Source organism: Aotus nancymaae, unplaced genomic scaffold, assembly GCF_030222135.1.
Source record: "Aotus nancymaae isolate 86718 unplaced genomic scaffold, 86718_ANA_hifiasm-v0.15.2.pri h1tg000062l, whole genome shotgun sequence".
NCBI lineage: Eukaryota > Metazoa > Chordata > Mammalia > Primates > Aotidae > Aotus > Aotus nancymaae.
In genome coordinates this window covers 40,549,847-40,562,810 of record NW_026988476.1, presented here as the reverse complement: position 1 = coordinate 40,562,810, position 12,964 = coordinate 40,549,847, and the positions used below count along the sequence as shown (strand labels likewise).

General features: G+C 44.3%; 1 protein-coding gene and 1 long non-coding RNA gene across 3 annotated transcripts in view; one reads left to right on the top strand and one right to left on the bottom strand.

The window, feature by feature from the left end:
• Positions 1 to 12,964, top strand: part of CYP19A1 (cytochrome P450 family 19 subfamily A member 1) — a 99,846-nt gene that overhangs the window by 33,256 nt on the left and 53,626 nt on the right. The gene's annotated exons all lie outside the window — the stretch shown is intronic.
• The window catches only part of LOC135270386 (uncharacterized), a 179,220-nt gene continuing 171,089 nt past the window's right edge, over positions 4,834 to 12,964 (bottom strand). Inside the window, exons 5-6 of the long non-coding RNA XR_010338530.1 lie at positions 6,096 to 6,163; positions 4,834 to 5,029 (exon numbers count right to left, since the gene is read on the bottom strand). This is a non-coding gene — a long non-coding RNA (uncharacterized LOC135270386). The remainder of the gene's footprint in view (positions 5,030 to 6,095; positions 6,164 to 12,964) is intronic.

The window sequence follows — 12,964 nt, the reverse complement described above, 5'->3', positions numbered from 1 at the left end:
GCCATCTGAGGGTAATAGGATGGAGACCTGGCCAGGGCAGAGTGAAGGGGAATGCTGTTTGGGCCTAGGAGACAAAGACTGTGTAGGAGGGGCTGCTTTCTGCACAGCAGTGATACCGATGTCTGAGCTGTGGCTCTCCAAGAGTGCTGACGAGGCCCACACAGCTTCAAGGAAGTGGCACTTGTAGCATGTGAGACAGCCTGGTTTGTAGAGGCCCCAAGTTCAAGTGGGCTCTCTTTCCTGGCCAATTCCAAACAGACCTGCCTGATTTGCCAGAGAACACAGGTATCCAGGTTTGCATTGCGTTAGCAATGCCTGTGGGAGGCAATAGGGTGAACTCCTAAGCAATTTTTATTTAGCCTTCTTCTTTCCTGGCTGAGGAGCCTCGGTTGTTTTTTCTGAAAGGATATATCCTCCATTATTTTCATTGGGTGTGTCCAGGGGTGCTGGGAAGAACAAGATAGGCGAGAAGGGAAGGACTAATGAATTTTCTTGCTCATTCCTAAAGTCCTATTTTTAGATTAGAATTTTAAATCTTGAACTCATCACTATGTGCGCTAGTTGTCATTGGATAAGTCATGTCCAGGTGGGACACTTGCTGGTGGCTCTAGTGTTGCCGACCCTGCCCTCTATTGATCCCACCCACCTCACAGATGAACGTGTTGGGTAGGTTCAGCCAAAAGCTCTTTCTTTTAGAATCAGCCTTGGCAAGACTAGAGTGACCTCCTGTCCCCTCTAGAGGCCATCTAGAGGTATATTCTGAATCTGCCGAGGCTTGCTTCTCTCAAGATCTCCTGGGTCAGGGGTCAACTTCTCACCTGTACGTCAGCCAGTGTATCCTCCTATAAATGAGTCCCTGCCTTTTCTTTCCTTCTGGGTGATTTTCATCAGATTGCCTTGCTGAATAGGTACAAAGTAACAGGTCTGCAGAATGAAAACAGCTGGGAAACCCTGAATGGGGTGGAAGTAGGATGGAGGAGGTGGTGGTATCTTCTTAAGGAGGTACTCACGGTGGGAAGGTCTTTGTTTTTCTGGGGGAGGATTCCCTTTTTGCTGTCCAAGGAGACTTCCCTTACGCCATGGGCTTTGACCATGCTTAGTAGTCAGGGCACACTTGACTTTGAAATGCAGCGTGCTCAGTGGAATACGCACTTTGTACCCTTCTGGCCGACTGGTACCACGCTGTGGGTCAGATAAAAATCAACCTTCCAGGGGAAAAGAACAAAAAACAGACAAACAAGTGCCTGAAGACAGAAGTTTAACTGAGTGCTTCCTGGCCTTTGTTTTAGCCCGCCTCATCTAAAGATGTCCCAGATTTGAGCTATGGTGTGTGGAGGGGTAGAAGAGAGAAAATGTATGTGCAAATGAGAGGTGTTGGGCAGGCCATACAGGTAGAAAGAGGAGAGGTGGATTGCACAGGTCAGGAAAGAGGAGAATAGACAGTAGCTTGATTTATAAGCAAGAATTTGGCACATTTTAATTATTATACTTTGCTAAAACACCATGGTTGGCATATAATTGTGTTGCAATTTACTAATTATCCCCAATTTTTTATCTTGTGGATTAGAAGATCTTAGAAGTTGGTGACTTGCTGTGGAATTTGTTCAGTGTGAATACTAAGGTCTGCACTCATGGGGCCACAGTGCCTTGTAAGTTCAAGAGGACACTTGGCCTGTTTTCTTTCACATTTCCCCTACCATATCACATTCTCCCCTGTTTCCCACCCCATTCCCTGTCTCTTCTCACTCAGTCAACTACTTATAGATGAGCATAATTAATACCTGAACATTGACAGGCAGCAACCAGAGGTAAATTACCAGCTCTGAAGAAGGTCAACCAGAGCCAAGCAATCTATGGGGAGAATACCATGGTTCTTTCTCCAAGAAAAGCAGTGAAATTGGAGTGTGTCAGGGTGCTTATTAGGCTCTGATCTTTTGTTGCATTGATTATCATACAAATGGCAGCCCCAGGAGCTTCCCACGTTGAATGTCTAAGCTAAGAAGATGGCACTCTTCACTGTGGTCTTCAACGTGTGCGAGTGTCTCTGAGGTCTTCCTGGAAAGGTTGCTGTAGCTCCCTGAGGCAGGGTGGCTGCCAGGGTGTTGGTGTAACCAGAATTCTGGGGATTTGGGTGAGGAGGGAAGTCAGGTTTTCTCTGGCAGGGGTAAGAAGGGAGAACAAGGGAGAGAAGAGGTGTCCCAACAGGAGAGAGGGGTAGAGCTGTTATAGATGACTTCTCCTGGAGAGTTGGATCAGGCCCACTGTGGGTGAGAGGGGGAATCTTTCCCAAGAATCTAAGTGGTACAATGGGTCTGACCTTCCCTTTAGGTGGTTATTGGAGAACTGACGGGTGTGCATGTGGAGACACGGATGCCCGACAAAGCTGGTGCAGTCTGGATGGGGGCAAGTAAGGTGGTTAGAGGTCTTTCTGTGGAGTGAGACTGTGGTGACTGGTGCCAAAAAGAGAAGATGAAAGTGTCATGTCTTAGGAGCTCCATCTGCAAGGATGATGTGAGACTGGAAAAAGGGGTGAAATCAGCGAGGGTAGCCATCGCCACGTGTCTTGAGGTTTGCTCCTCCTTAACTCCGGCATCTCTGTCTCAGCTCTTCTCATTCCAGAGGTCCCCGTAGACTGTGACAAAGATTTTTCAGAATTCAGAGAGGCAACCAACAAGGGGCAAGCTTGGTGGCAGTACCTCTGACCAGCCTAGTAGCTGTCCCCTGGGAGGCTGATTCTCCCACCCCTCACCACCTGCCTCCCAAGGCTGCCCTAGGGCTCAGCTGCAGGAGGCGGTTGTGCTTTGCTGCCCCCTGCTGCTCAAGTCCTGCTCTTCCATAGGAGCTGTTTGGCTAAATGTCGGGATGTGACTTCTCCAGGCAAATCCTCCCCTCCTGCTCGCAGTGCTCTGGCTCTTCAGAGTAGGTTTCTGTCCAGCATATTGCTCCCGAAAGGGCTTGGAAAACGCTCCCTTGCGTGGTACTGGCTGAGCTTGGTATAAGTGTCTTATACACTTATATTCAGCAAGTATAGTATAAGCTATGCTTGCTGCCCTAGGAATCTCCAGAGAGTGCCCCAAACATCTGGCATAGCCTCTATTCTTACCTAGTCATGTTTCTTTTCAGGCCATTTGGCCTCTTCTAGGAACAGTTTCCTGGAGATAAAGTTGTGGTCACTACACTGGAGTCTTCCTGGGATAGGACCGGGTCCTTCCTAAGGTAGAAGGAGCTGTATAGTGAGGGGACTGTGTGAGTATTCCTAAAAACGGTGTCTGCTGAATTTTCCTCTGGGAGAGGCCAAGTCCTGGGGGAGTAAGCAGCAGTTGGGCAGTAGGCAATAGACAGCACCAGGGTCTGTGGATGGTCTGGCGGGGTGGCATCAGGAGACACTGGTTTCCCCAGTAAGAGGCGCTGCAGCGGCAATCACTTCCACAGAGGATGCCCCGGAGCTTGTTGTCTCTCACTGTCCTGTCTCCTTGGTCAGGAGGCAGGCGCCTGCTGTTCTGGCTTCCCATTCCTGAGACTGGAAGATGGAGCTTGTGTGGGCTGGGCAGCTTTCTAGCAGTGGTGGGTCAGGATGTGGGAGCGCTGTGGTCTAGGCACCTGTGGACAGGTGGCCTGCCACACTGCAAGCCCCAAAATGACACTGGACTGCATTCCTTGATGCAGTTACATCTGTATCAATTTTTTTTCTCCAAGCTTCAAGTTGGAACATTTGTAAGCCGAGCCCTCATGGGTCCAAGCCTGTTTTCTTCTCCACAGCACACTGAGTGAGGGCAAGGGCTCATCACAGATCCCGGCCTCTCCCCACCTCCACCCAGGCAGATGAGAACCTGGAGCCTGCCAAGGACTAGTATCCAGAATGGTGCCTGAGTCACCTCCTGATAGGAAGGAAGTGGCCAAAAGGAGGTGTAGGACCTCATGTCCTAGAGGTCAAAGCTAAGAGTCCAAGGCAAATGGCCTCAAGGCAGAAAGAGTCAAACCAGAGCCCCCAAAAATGGAGAGATCTGGATGGACAGATAAGAAGGGCAGGCTTTTAGTTTTATATCTAGGACCAAAGTACAAATATGAGCAGAGCGGGCTCTTATGGAGGGAGCCAGTCACATGGGGTTTAGGATGGAGTAACAGTTCAACCCCCTTAGACCCATCCCTTCTCTCTCTCTTTCTCCTTTGACTTCTAAATTAACAAAAACATTTAATCACATTCTAAATAAAAAAGCCCTGTGCAAGTACTTGGAATTGGGAAAAGAGGAGAATATGACAGTTTCTGCCCTCAAGGAACATAAAGTCAAGTTCACAGCCTTTTTGTCTTTCAGCCTTCTCTTCTCCCTCTCATTCCTTCACCTAGCATGTCCTCAGCACCAACTGTATACCCAGGCATTATTACTTCTCTTGCCTTTTCCACTGCTAATTCCTTCCTAGCCTCTCCTTTCTGCTTCCATTTCTAGCCCAAAATATAAGCCACAAAGAGAAATTTGGGGAATTAGAAGGAAGAGACTTTAAGAGAAAATGTGGATATCATTGGTGTCTCCATCAGTTTTGACTCATAGCTTGGGTTGGGGGAAGTCAGTGTTTCCTTTCCTCTTGCTGAGGAAATTTCTTCTGAGCCTTAGCTACATCCCACTTACACAGGGCATCATTCTTTTCTTTTTTTCCTGGTATATGTCTCTACTTCAAATTCAGGCTGGTTGTGGGTCTTCCACCCACTCTGTGGCCAGGGGTGTGGGGGTAGATGCCAATCTGACAGTGACCAGCTCTACAAAGTGGAATGAGAACCTTCTCATCCTCCCACTGGGCTCCCACCCCAGCCCCCAGGTCTCACCTTGCCCTCTCCTGTGCAGTGGGTTCATTCGAGGATGCCTTCCAAATCAGGCTGGGGGCCTGAAGGCTTCTAGAATGGCAAGCACTTTGGAGGCTAGGCAGGGCACGCATCTTTAAGACACTAGGTACTGTTTTTACTTCTCATTTTGATTTTAATCCAAGTCTTTGGTCTCTTATTTGCTTGCTTTTCACCCAGGACAGTCACAGAGACCTTGGAGAATGGGGGAGGTAGAAGAAGGAGAAATGCAGAAGGAGGTGTGTTATGGTGTTATCCAGTGGAGGGTCGCATCCAGCTTTATTTTGCCCCAAAAGATCTTGTATCCTACCTGTTAAGAAGCTTGGAATGCCACTATTCCCTTAAATCTTAAAGGAACTTGAGTTCTTCATTTAAAAATATATTCCTAAAATGTAAATGTCCCTATGTGGGACAGTATTTAGCCAGCAGTAAACTTGAAGGGAGGGTCTCAAGGGGCGGTGTCACCAGGAAAAGAGAGAGGAAGGCGCCTCCCCGCAAGCCAAACCTTACCAAACTTAACCGATTGTATTTTCCCTCTCAGCTAATGCTGTATCTCAGTACAGGAGATAAAATAAAAGGTAGAGAGATTTTTATCTAAGCACCCCTGTAAGCCCTGGGTGTACACAACTGAACCTGATGCAGTGACAATCATGTTCACACATAAAAACATCTGGCTGAAGGCTAAGACCACTTCAGATTTCCAACTTACATTTTCCTAAGCATAGCATTTTTCTCTTAATTTTCCTTAGGAAAAGACTATAAAGTAGCTCCACAATTCCTATGTCTTCATACTCAAGCCTGCATTCAAGTTTCCCTGGGACAGCTATCTGTGTGTGTATGTGTGTGTAAATCTTATTTACAGCATCTGTCTAGGACCCCCCATGAGGAGCCGAAGTTTCAGAGAGCCCAGCGATGATGTACCTCCACGGAAGGGAGGCATGGCATTACTCTCTGTTCATGGGAGCGTACGCACAGATCTTTTCTCCTCATGGTCAGCTTTCTATTTGTGATTAGTAATTGGCTTCTCTTGGTACACTACGATCTATTACAAAAGCCAAACATTCAGAGGGCGAGCTGAAATGACAAAATTTGGTTATAATTTATGTTGGCCCCTGACATATATATTTTTTTAATGGTTTGGTCTCCAAGCAACTGATCTCTTAGCAACAAGAAGCACCTTTATAAAAGATGGCACACAAAGAGTGATTGCCAGAAAAGCCACCCGGTTCCTAAACGGACACGCATCATTAGCAAAACTCACCATCTTCAAGAGTCCAAAAACTAGAAGTGACCAGCAGACCCAGGTAACCTTGATATTTGCACATTTTCCTGGAAAAAAAAAAAAAAACTCATGCAACTATTGAAGAGAACAAAATTCTTTGAAATATGTTCATTTTTGAGGTCTTACTAGTTGGTCTTGGCTAACTTTTAATAATAGTATGTATTCTTTTAAATAACTGCTTGTTGATTTTTTTAAAAAAAAAAAACCATGATTTTTGTGATCAGAAAACAATTCACTTGAAGTATTTCATTGGCATGAGAAGGGAAGGAGGGAAACAATCTACTATTTGTTTCAGCATTTATTTCTGTAGGTTTTCATTTGATGGGAAAAAAAAATCACATTGTGGCAAAAATAGGAGTATACAGAATGTCACCCAAGTGGTGTGCACTATTAGGGAAATATGTGTATTTATTTTCTAGTGTATTTTAAAACTGCTTAAATATTTAAAGAGTAGCAAAATAATTTTACTTTCAAACTTTAGCTTTTTAATCCAATGTCAATTTCAGTAGCAAGTGATAGTCTTTTGCTGCAAGTGTTCAAGGACTGGTTTTTTCATTCACTTTAATCGCCGTAAGAAAAGATTCATTCTAAAACTAAAAATAGGAAAAATTACAGGCATCTGTACCTTGTTTGCTTTTTTCAGGTACCCAGAAATTGACAATTTAAATGTCTTTCCAGAAAATTGGAATTAGAAATGAGAAACAATTGTTATTTTATCTATACTCCTTCAATTAAGCACAAGCTTAATTATAAACCTACTTGGGGTGCTCAAAGGGCATAAAAATGAGATGTTTTATTGGGGGTGAAATAAAAATCCTCCTAATTGAGCTTGGAAACAATGTTACATAGAGATACTGCAGATGTAAGAAAACAGATTAGAAAATTTTATTTTCAATAAAGACAAGTTGAGATAGTGACACATCGTTTCATTTTTTATTAAGAACTGCTTTTACCACTTTCTCTCTTTGTCTCTCTCTCTCTCTCTCTCTCTTCTTTCTCTTTTTCTTTCTTTTGGTGCCCTTTCTGAGGTGCAAATGGCTCTTTAAATTGAACTGTATGCAGACATCTTCTTGGAACCAGAAAATGGGAAGCTTTGTCTGAATACAAAGCTTGGGAATGGGTCAGGGCATTCAAAACCAACACAATCCCAGAAATTTTGGGACTTACAGTTGCTACTCTAAGCAAAGTCACCTCAACAGCACAATATGATTACATTTGATTTTAAAGCTGCTTATGATCTTTATTTCTGTTACTACTACAAACTTCAGGCAGAAGAATTCATTTTTGTGATGGCTTTGCTTGGAAGTTAGAAAGTTGGGTGTTTTGGGTTGAATTGCAGAAATGCTTTTGAAGCAATGCACTATGAAATCACAGAGAAGCGTATAGTCTTGTCCTTCAGAACTAAAATTTTATGTACTTGCAGTGTGGTAATTATTGTAGAAATGGTTTGTGGCTTTAAAGTTAAGAAACTTGCATAAATAATTGTAATACGTAACTTGCGTTGGCTGTGTCTGGATATGTTTTCAGTTTTAACGGTACTGTAGTCTCCTAAAATATGAAGGATTTTAAAATGAAAGCAAAGGTATGATAACATTTATATTGCAAGTGGCAGCTAAGTTTTTGCAGTGGTTCTTAAAATCTAGTCACTGTGTCCTTTGAGGTTCGTGTGTTCTGAGTTTTATCTATGCCTGAGGAAACAAGGGGGGTCAGTGGGACTGTAGAGCTTATCATTTTGGCTGGCTGAATGAGCCATCTGACAAAGATGGACAAACACCTGCAAGATGGGAGATACACTATGAAATACTCTGATTAGACTGGCTGCTGTAGACTGAGCCCAAATCATTCTGCTGTGTTGGGATTAGTTACTTCTGAGACACACACACACATATTCACACACGTGTGCGTGCATATGACTGGTCTCAATATAAATGAGGAAACCAAAACAAGCCTCTCTATCAGTGAGAGCTTCCCAGGAAAAAGGATAGTTTTAATTTTGTGAATGATAGTTTCCAACATAATCTTTACTTAGTGTCTAAAAGTCCTAGACAAACTAGATGGCTCTTTTCCTTCAAACCTCAGGCTGGAATCTGGTGTGGAGTGGGCTGGGGGAACACATCAGCTGTCAGGCACACTGTTAGCAGTCCTGCTATGGAGGTGATCTGTGTTGCAAATGAATCCATTTATTTTGGACACCTTACTGCCTGAATGGAAACAATCAGGCAGGAACTTGTTCAATTACTACATGATTGGCCTTTGGCAGATTTTTAAAAAACTCATAAATGAGCCATGCTTCGGATAATTTAGTCTTTCTCTGGCGAGAAGGAAGCAAGGAAAAAAAAAAAGAGTAGCCACTCTGAGTTAGGTGCTTGACGAGGGCTGGGCAATTTGCAATGTATAGTTTTGCTTAATCTTTAAGGCAACTGTGCAGAGGTGTCAGTGTCCCCATTTCACACGTGCCAAAGCCAGACCCAGCAGTTTGCCAATGTGTTACCTAAACAGTGAATGGCAAAGTTGAATTTCAACCCAGGACATCCTGACTCCCAAGCCTGTGTACTTTCCTCGTGTCACGGTACCACAAGGTGCAATTTAAAACTGATGCTAAATAGTCCCTCTGGTCTTAGTAAAGCATAAGCTCTAAGTGGTTGGGCTGGGGGTAGAGATTCAGGCATCTTTTCAGAGAAGAGGCTCCTTAACCACTGGTTCTGTTGGTTGGAGTGACTCAGGTCCTGTGTTTTCAAGGCTGCCATTGGCTATGAACCAGAGGTGGGTGCTCAGTTAGGCTGTGGCCGTGGTAGCCACAGGGCATGGCACCATTTCTTGCCATGATGCACATCCCAAATGAAGTAGGGTAGGACTCTTTGAGGTTCTCTTTCTGTGTGAACAGTTCTGAGGACAGGGCTTGCTGGGTGTCCCCTCCCACCCCAACCCGGGCCACAACAGTTAGGGACTGCACAAGCAGAGCGGAAGCCAAACCACGATCCAGAATGGGTCAAGTGACATGCCACCAAGTTAAGGTGAGGGAAGGAGAGCCCAGGTGTGGCTAGGGCAGGCCTGGGAGTTGGGGTGAGAAGATGACAGAGAAAGCAGAGCTTTCTCCCAAGGATGTCACTTCAAAGTTGCAGGATTTCAGTAAGCTGTCCCCTCTGGCTTATGGTGTTGCCCCTTCTTCAATACCCTGATAGAGAGATCAATCTTAGAGAGGTCATTAAAAAAAGTGAGGTCATTAAAAAACAACCTTCCCCGAAATGGTTTGTGGGTAGGAGATGATGTATAGAGGAGTGAGGGCCAGGGTGGCTATAGGCAGTTCTGGAATAAACACTCTGTGCATCTCTATTTCTTGTGGTACTTGCATCACTCAGACATCTGGAGTATCGTGCCCAAAGCCAGACAGTTCATGTAGGTGGGACTCAAACTCAAGTCTTTGGCTGGAAACACTGTGGCTCTTTCCTACAACTGGGAAACATGATGGTATTTGTAGGCAGATACAGATTCTGAGGTGGTCTGCCTTGAATTTGGCATGACCATCGTGAATAAGGAGAGAGCTCTTCACCTGTTACACTTGAGTCCATTCCCCAGAGGAGAGACTAACGCTCCCAAGAGGCTTAAGAAGCAACCTCCCATTTCTTTTTCCATTCCCTCCCTCCTCAGGGATATCTACGGTTAATCCTCCAGTTGTGAGTCAGAGGGCTGATGGGCAGCTCAGGAAGTCTGAAAAGAATGCCCAGTAATAGGTTCAATTTTTGTATGAAAATCAGTAATAATCCTTGTGCAAAAGTAATCTTCATGCCTCTACTTCCCTAGGGTCCTTGTCTCCAATCAGACATGTTCACCCTGCTTGAGTTCCTGCCTGGTGAGTGGTGCTATTGATGTATATGGTTGGCACATTGACACCACACACCTGCTGTGGAGAGCACGTGCCTAGTCCCACTCTCTATCTAGTACAAAGAAAGTCTCTTTTTATCTGGCAACTCTGGGTAAAAGAAAAGGGCCACTTATGTCATTTTTATTGCATTCGAATGACGTACCTGGCACTGGTCTAGATGCTGGTGTTATAAAGTTAAATAAGACATGATCCTTGTCTTGAAGAAGTTCATAGGCTAATAAAGCTCATTTCCAGTTAAATTTGGGAACTTCTGCTCTTTAGGGCTAGTCTAACAGCAAATAAGAGATTTACTCTGAAATGCATATCTTGAAGGTTGGGAAGGGTTTGAGATGAAATAGGAAAATATAGAGCTGAGGTTAAAACTGAAGGGAAAAATTGAAGATGGATAGAAAGATGGCACTTGCAGTGTGTAGAACACAATGGGCACAAGCATGGATGAGAGGGTGGCCAGGTTGTGTAGAAGGGTGAGCCAGCCTGGCATTTCTTTCTTGGCTGAAGGAGTTCCACATTGAGGCAGAATATAAACAATGAACTTGGTACTATAGGTAGGACAATGGTAGAAAATCCTAAAGACCAGGCAAAGGAGTTTGGATATAGTGAACAGACAGTGAAGAGCTGGTACAAAACCTTCTGCTGATGCAAATGCTGTAATAGCAACAGATTGTGAATACCTATGATTTAAACAGTGCCAGAGGAAAAGATTTTTGTCAAAGTAACATTGACCATGATGGGGGATAATACAACTAGAAGATCAGTCTTTGGAAATTCATGGACTAATCAATCAAAGAGTGGCAGTAGCCACGGAGGATACAGCCTAATCCAAGACTAGTTCAGAGAAAACAATGGGCTAGGTTCAGTGAGTGGATATGGGAGAGGAGAAGAAGGAAAGAAAACCAAAAGGATGCTGGGATCCCTAGAACTAAAGAGAACTTTAAGGCTTAGCTACCGTGTGGGTGGAATTATGGTTGGAGCTGGTTTGTCAACAAGGTTTAGATCTTGTAAATTGTCCATCCAAGTGAGAACATTTTTTGGAGATGTTAAATACGTCGCCCAAACTATAAATCAAGACACACTGGGTCTCAGAAAAGATGTACTCCTCTGAGAGTACAGGAAGACAGGGGAACAATCTGGAAAACATCATTTAGATGTTAAAACTATTAGAAATTTCAAGGTATTATAACGGTTTTATGGGTATACTAGGGTTAACCTGGTAGTCAGAACTTTAGGTGACTGGCAGGCTTGGTTAGAGGGGTCTTGCTCCTCCAGGTGCTTGAAAGAGCATCTCTAGGAATGAGAGAGGGACAGAACAGAAGCTCTGGAGACCACAGACTGCATGACCTGGGTGATTAAGGAGAGGGGGATACAAAAAGAATCAGGATAGAGTATAGGTGAGAAGTGACCATAGACTTGAGAAAAAAAACAGAAGCAAACTGAGCCACCTGGTTCCAAGGAGATGTTCTCTGCAAAGGCAGCAGGGAAGTAAAAAACAAAATGCTTAGAATTGCACACAGTTCATCAGACAGGGTGAGAGGGAGGCTACTGATATCCTCACAAAGCTATTTAGGAGGAACAGGAAGCTAGGAAACCAGACTGCGTGGCAGGCGTTGCAGGGGTGGAATACCAGAGCCTAGTCAGGCCTCCAGACCCACAGGGCCACGTGCTGAATGAACATGAGACAGTCAGTCTAAAGACCTGGGCCTCAGCAGAGACCCATTTTGAAATCTGTCTGCTGTGTGGCCTGAGGATAATCAGCTTGCAGTGGGAGGAAAGAGCATGAACTCTGGAGTCAGATGGATGGATTTTGGTCTTTCCTCAGAAAGAAACCAACTATTGAGACCCCGTCAAAGACATTTAATCTCTAATTCTTCATCTTTAAAATGGAGCTACTTCTGCTTATCTCACTCAGTGGTTTCCTTTTTTAATTTTAAAGACTAAAATGAGATAAGATGCCTATAAAATATGGGGGCAGGTGCTCAGTAAATACCAATTTCCCTAGAACAGTGGTTGCTTATACTGTTACTTGGAGTATGAGGTTTCTTCAGCAACTTCTAGAAGCTGTCTCTGAGGGTGAAGAGGTTCCAGGCAGGGAGAGGGATACTGACTGGGGGACCTCTGGTTACCCACACCCTAGGCTTACCAGAGCACTGGGATCCCCCAAAAGCTTTTGTTTAAGCAGGTAGGGGAGGAAGCAGAGACCAAACTACTGGGACTATTAATAAATTCAGCAAGGTTTCAGGGTACAAGGTTAACATACAAAATCCAATTGTATTCTTATATACTATCAGCAGTCAACTGGAACATAAAAACTTTGAAACAATTTCATACAGTAGTACCAAAAACAAACAAAAATACTTAGGAATAAATCTAATAAAAGATGTCTAATATCTCTACACCAGAAATTACAAAACATTATTGAAAGAAATTGAAAAGGAATTATCATGCTCGTGGATAATTGGCTCTATTGAGCTACTTTAAAATTTCATCAGGCTTTTTGGGGTAGAATTTCACAAGCTGATTTCTAAAATATATATGCGAATGCAAAAGACCTGGAATAACCAATGTGCGTGTTTGTTAGGAACCTTTAAGAAGCAGGTGACAAGACTGCATTAAACACACAAGAGGTTTACAGGGGCAAATGACTGGGAAAGATAAACAGGGAGGGAGCAGGAGTAAGCCGGAAAGCTTTCAGTCCCCAGTGTAGGTCTGAAATCCGTGAAAGAAGAGAGGGAAGGGAGGGTTGTGTGGAAAGGGCTTCAGATTACAGTGTGGCTCTGAGAGAGTTGCAGCCAGCAGCGGGAAAGCCCCAAGCAAAGAGTGCTTGCCGGAAGAGTCCTGCCTGGACTGGAATGGGCTACCACCAGTACCTTTAGCATGCTTGTCGTTGTTTAGGAGCTACCCAGAGAAACACGGCCTTTCTGTGAACATGGTGGTGAACGCATAGGGTGGAGCTGTCAACTGTGCTCCC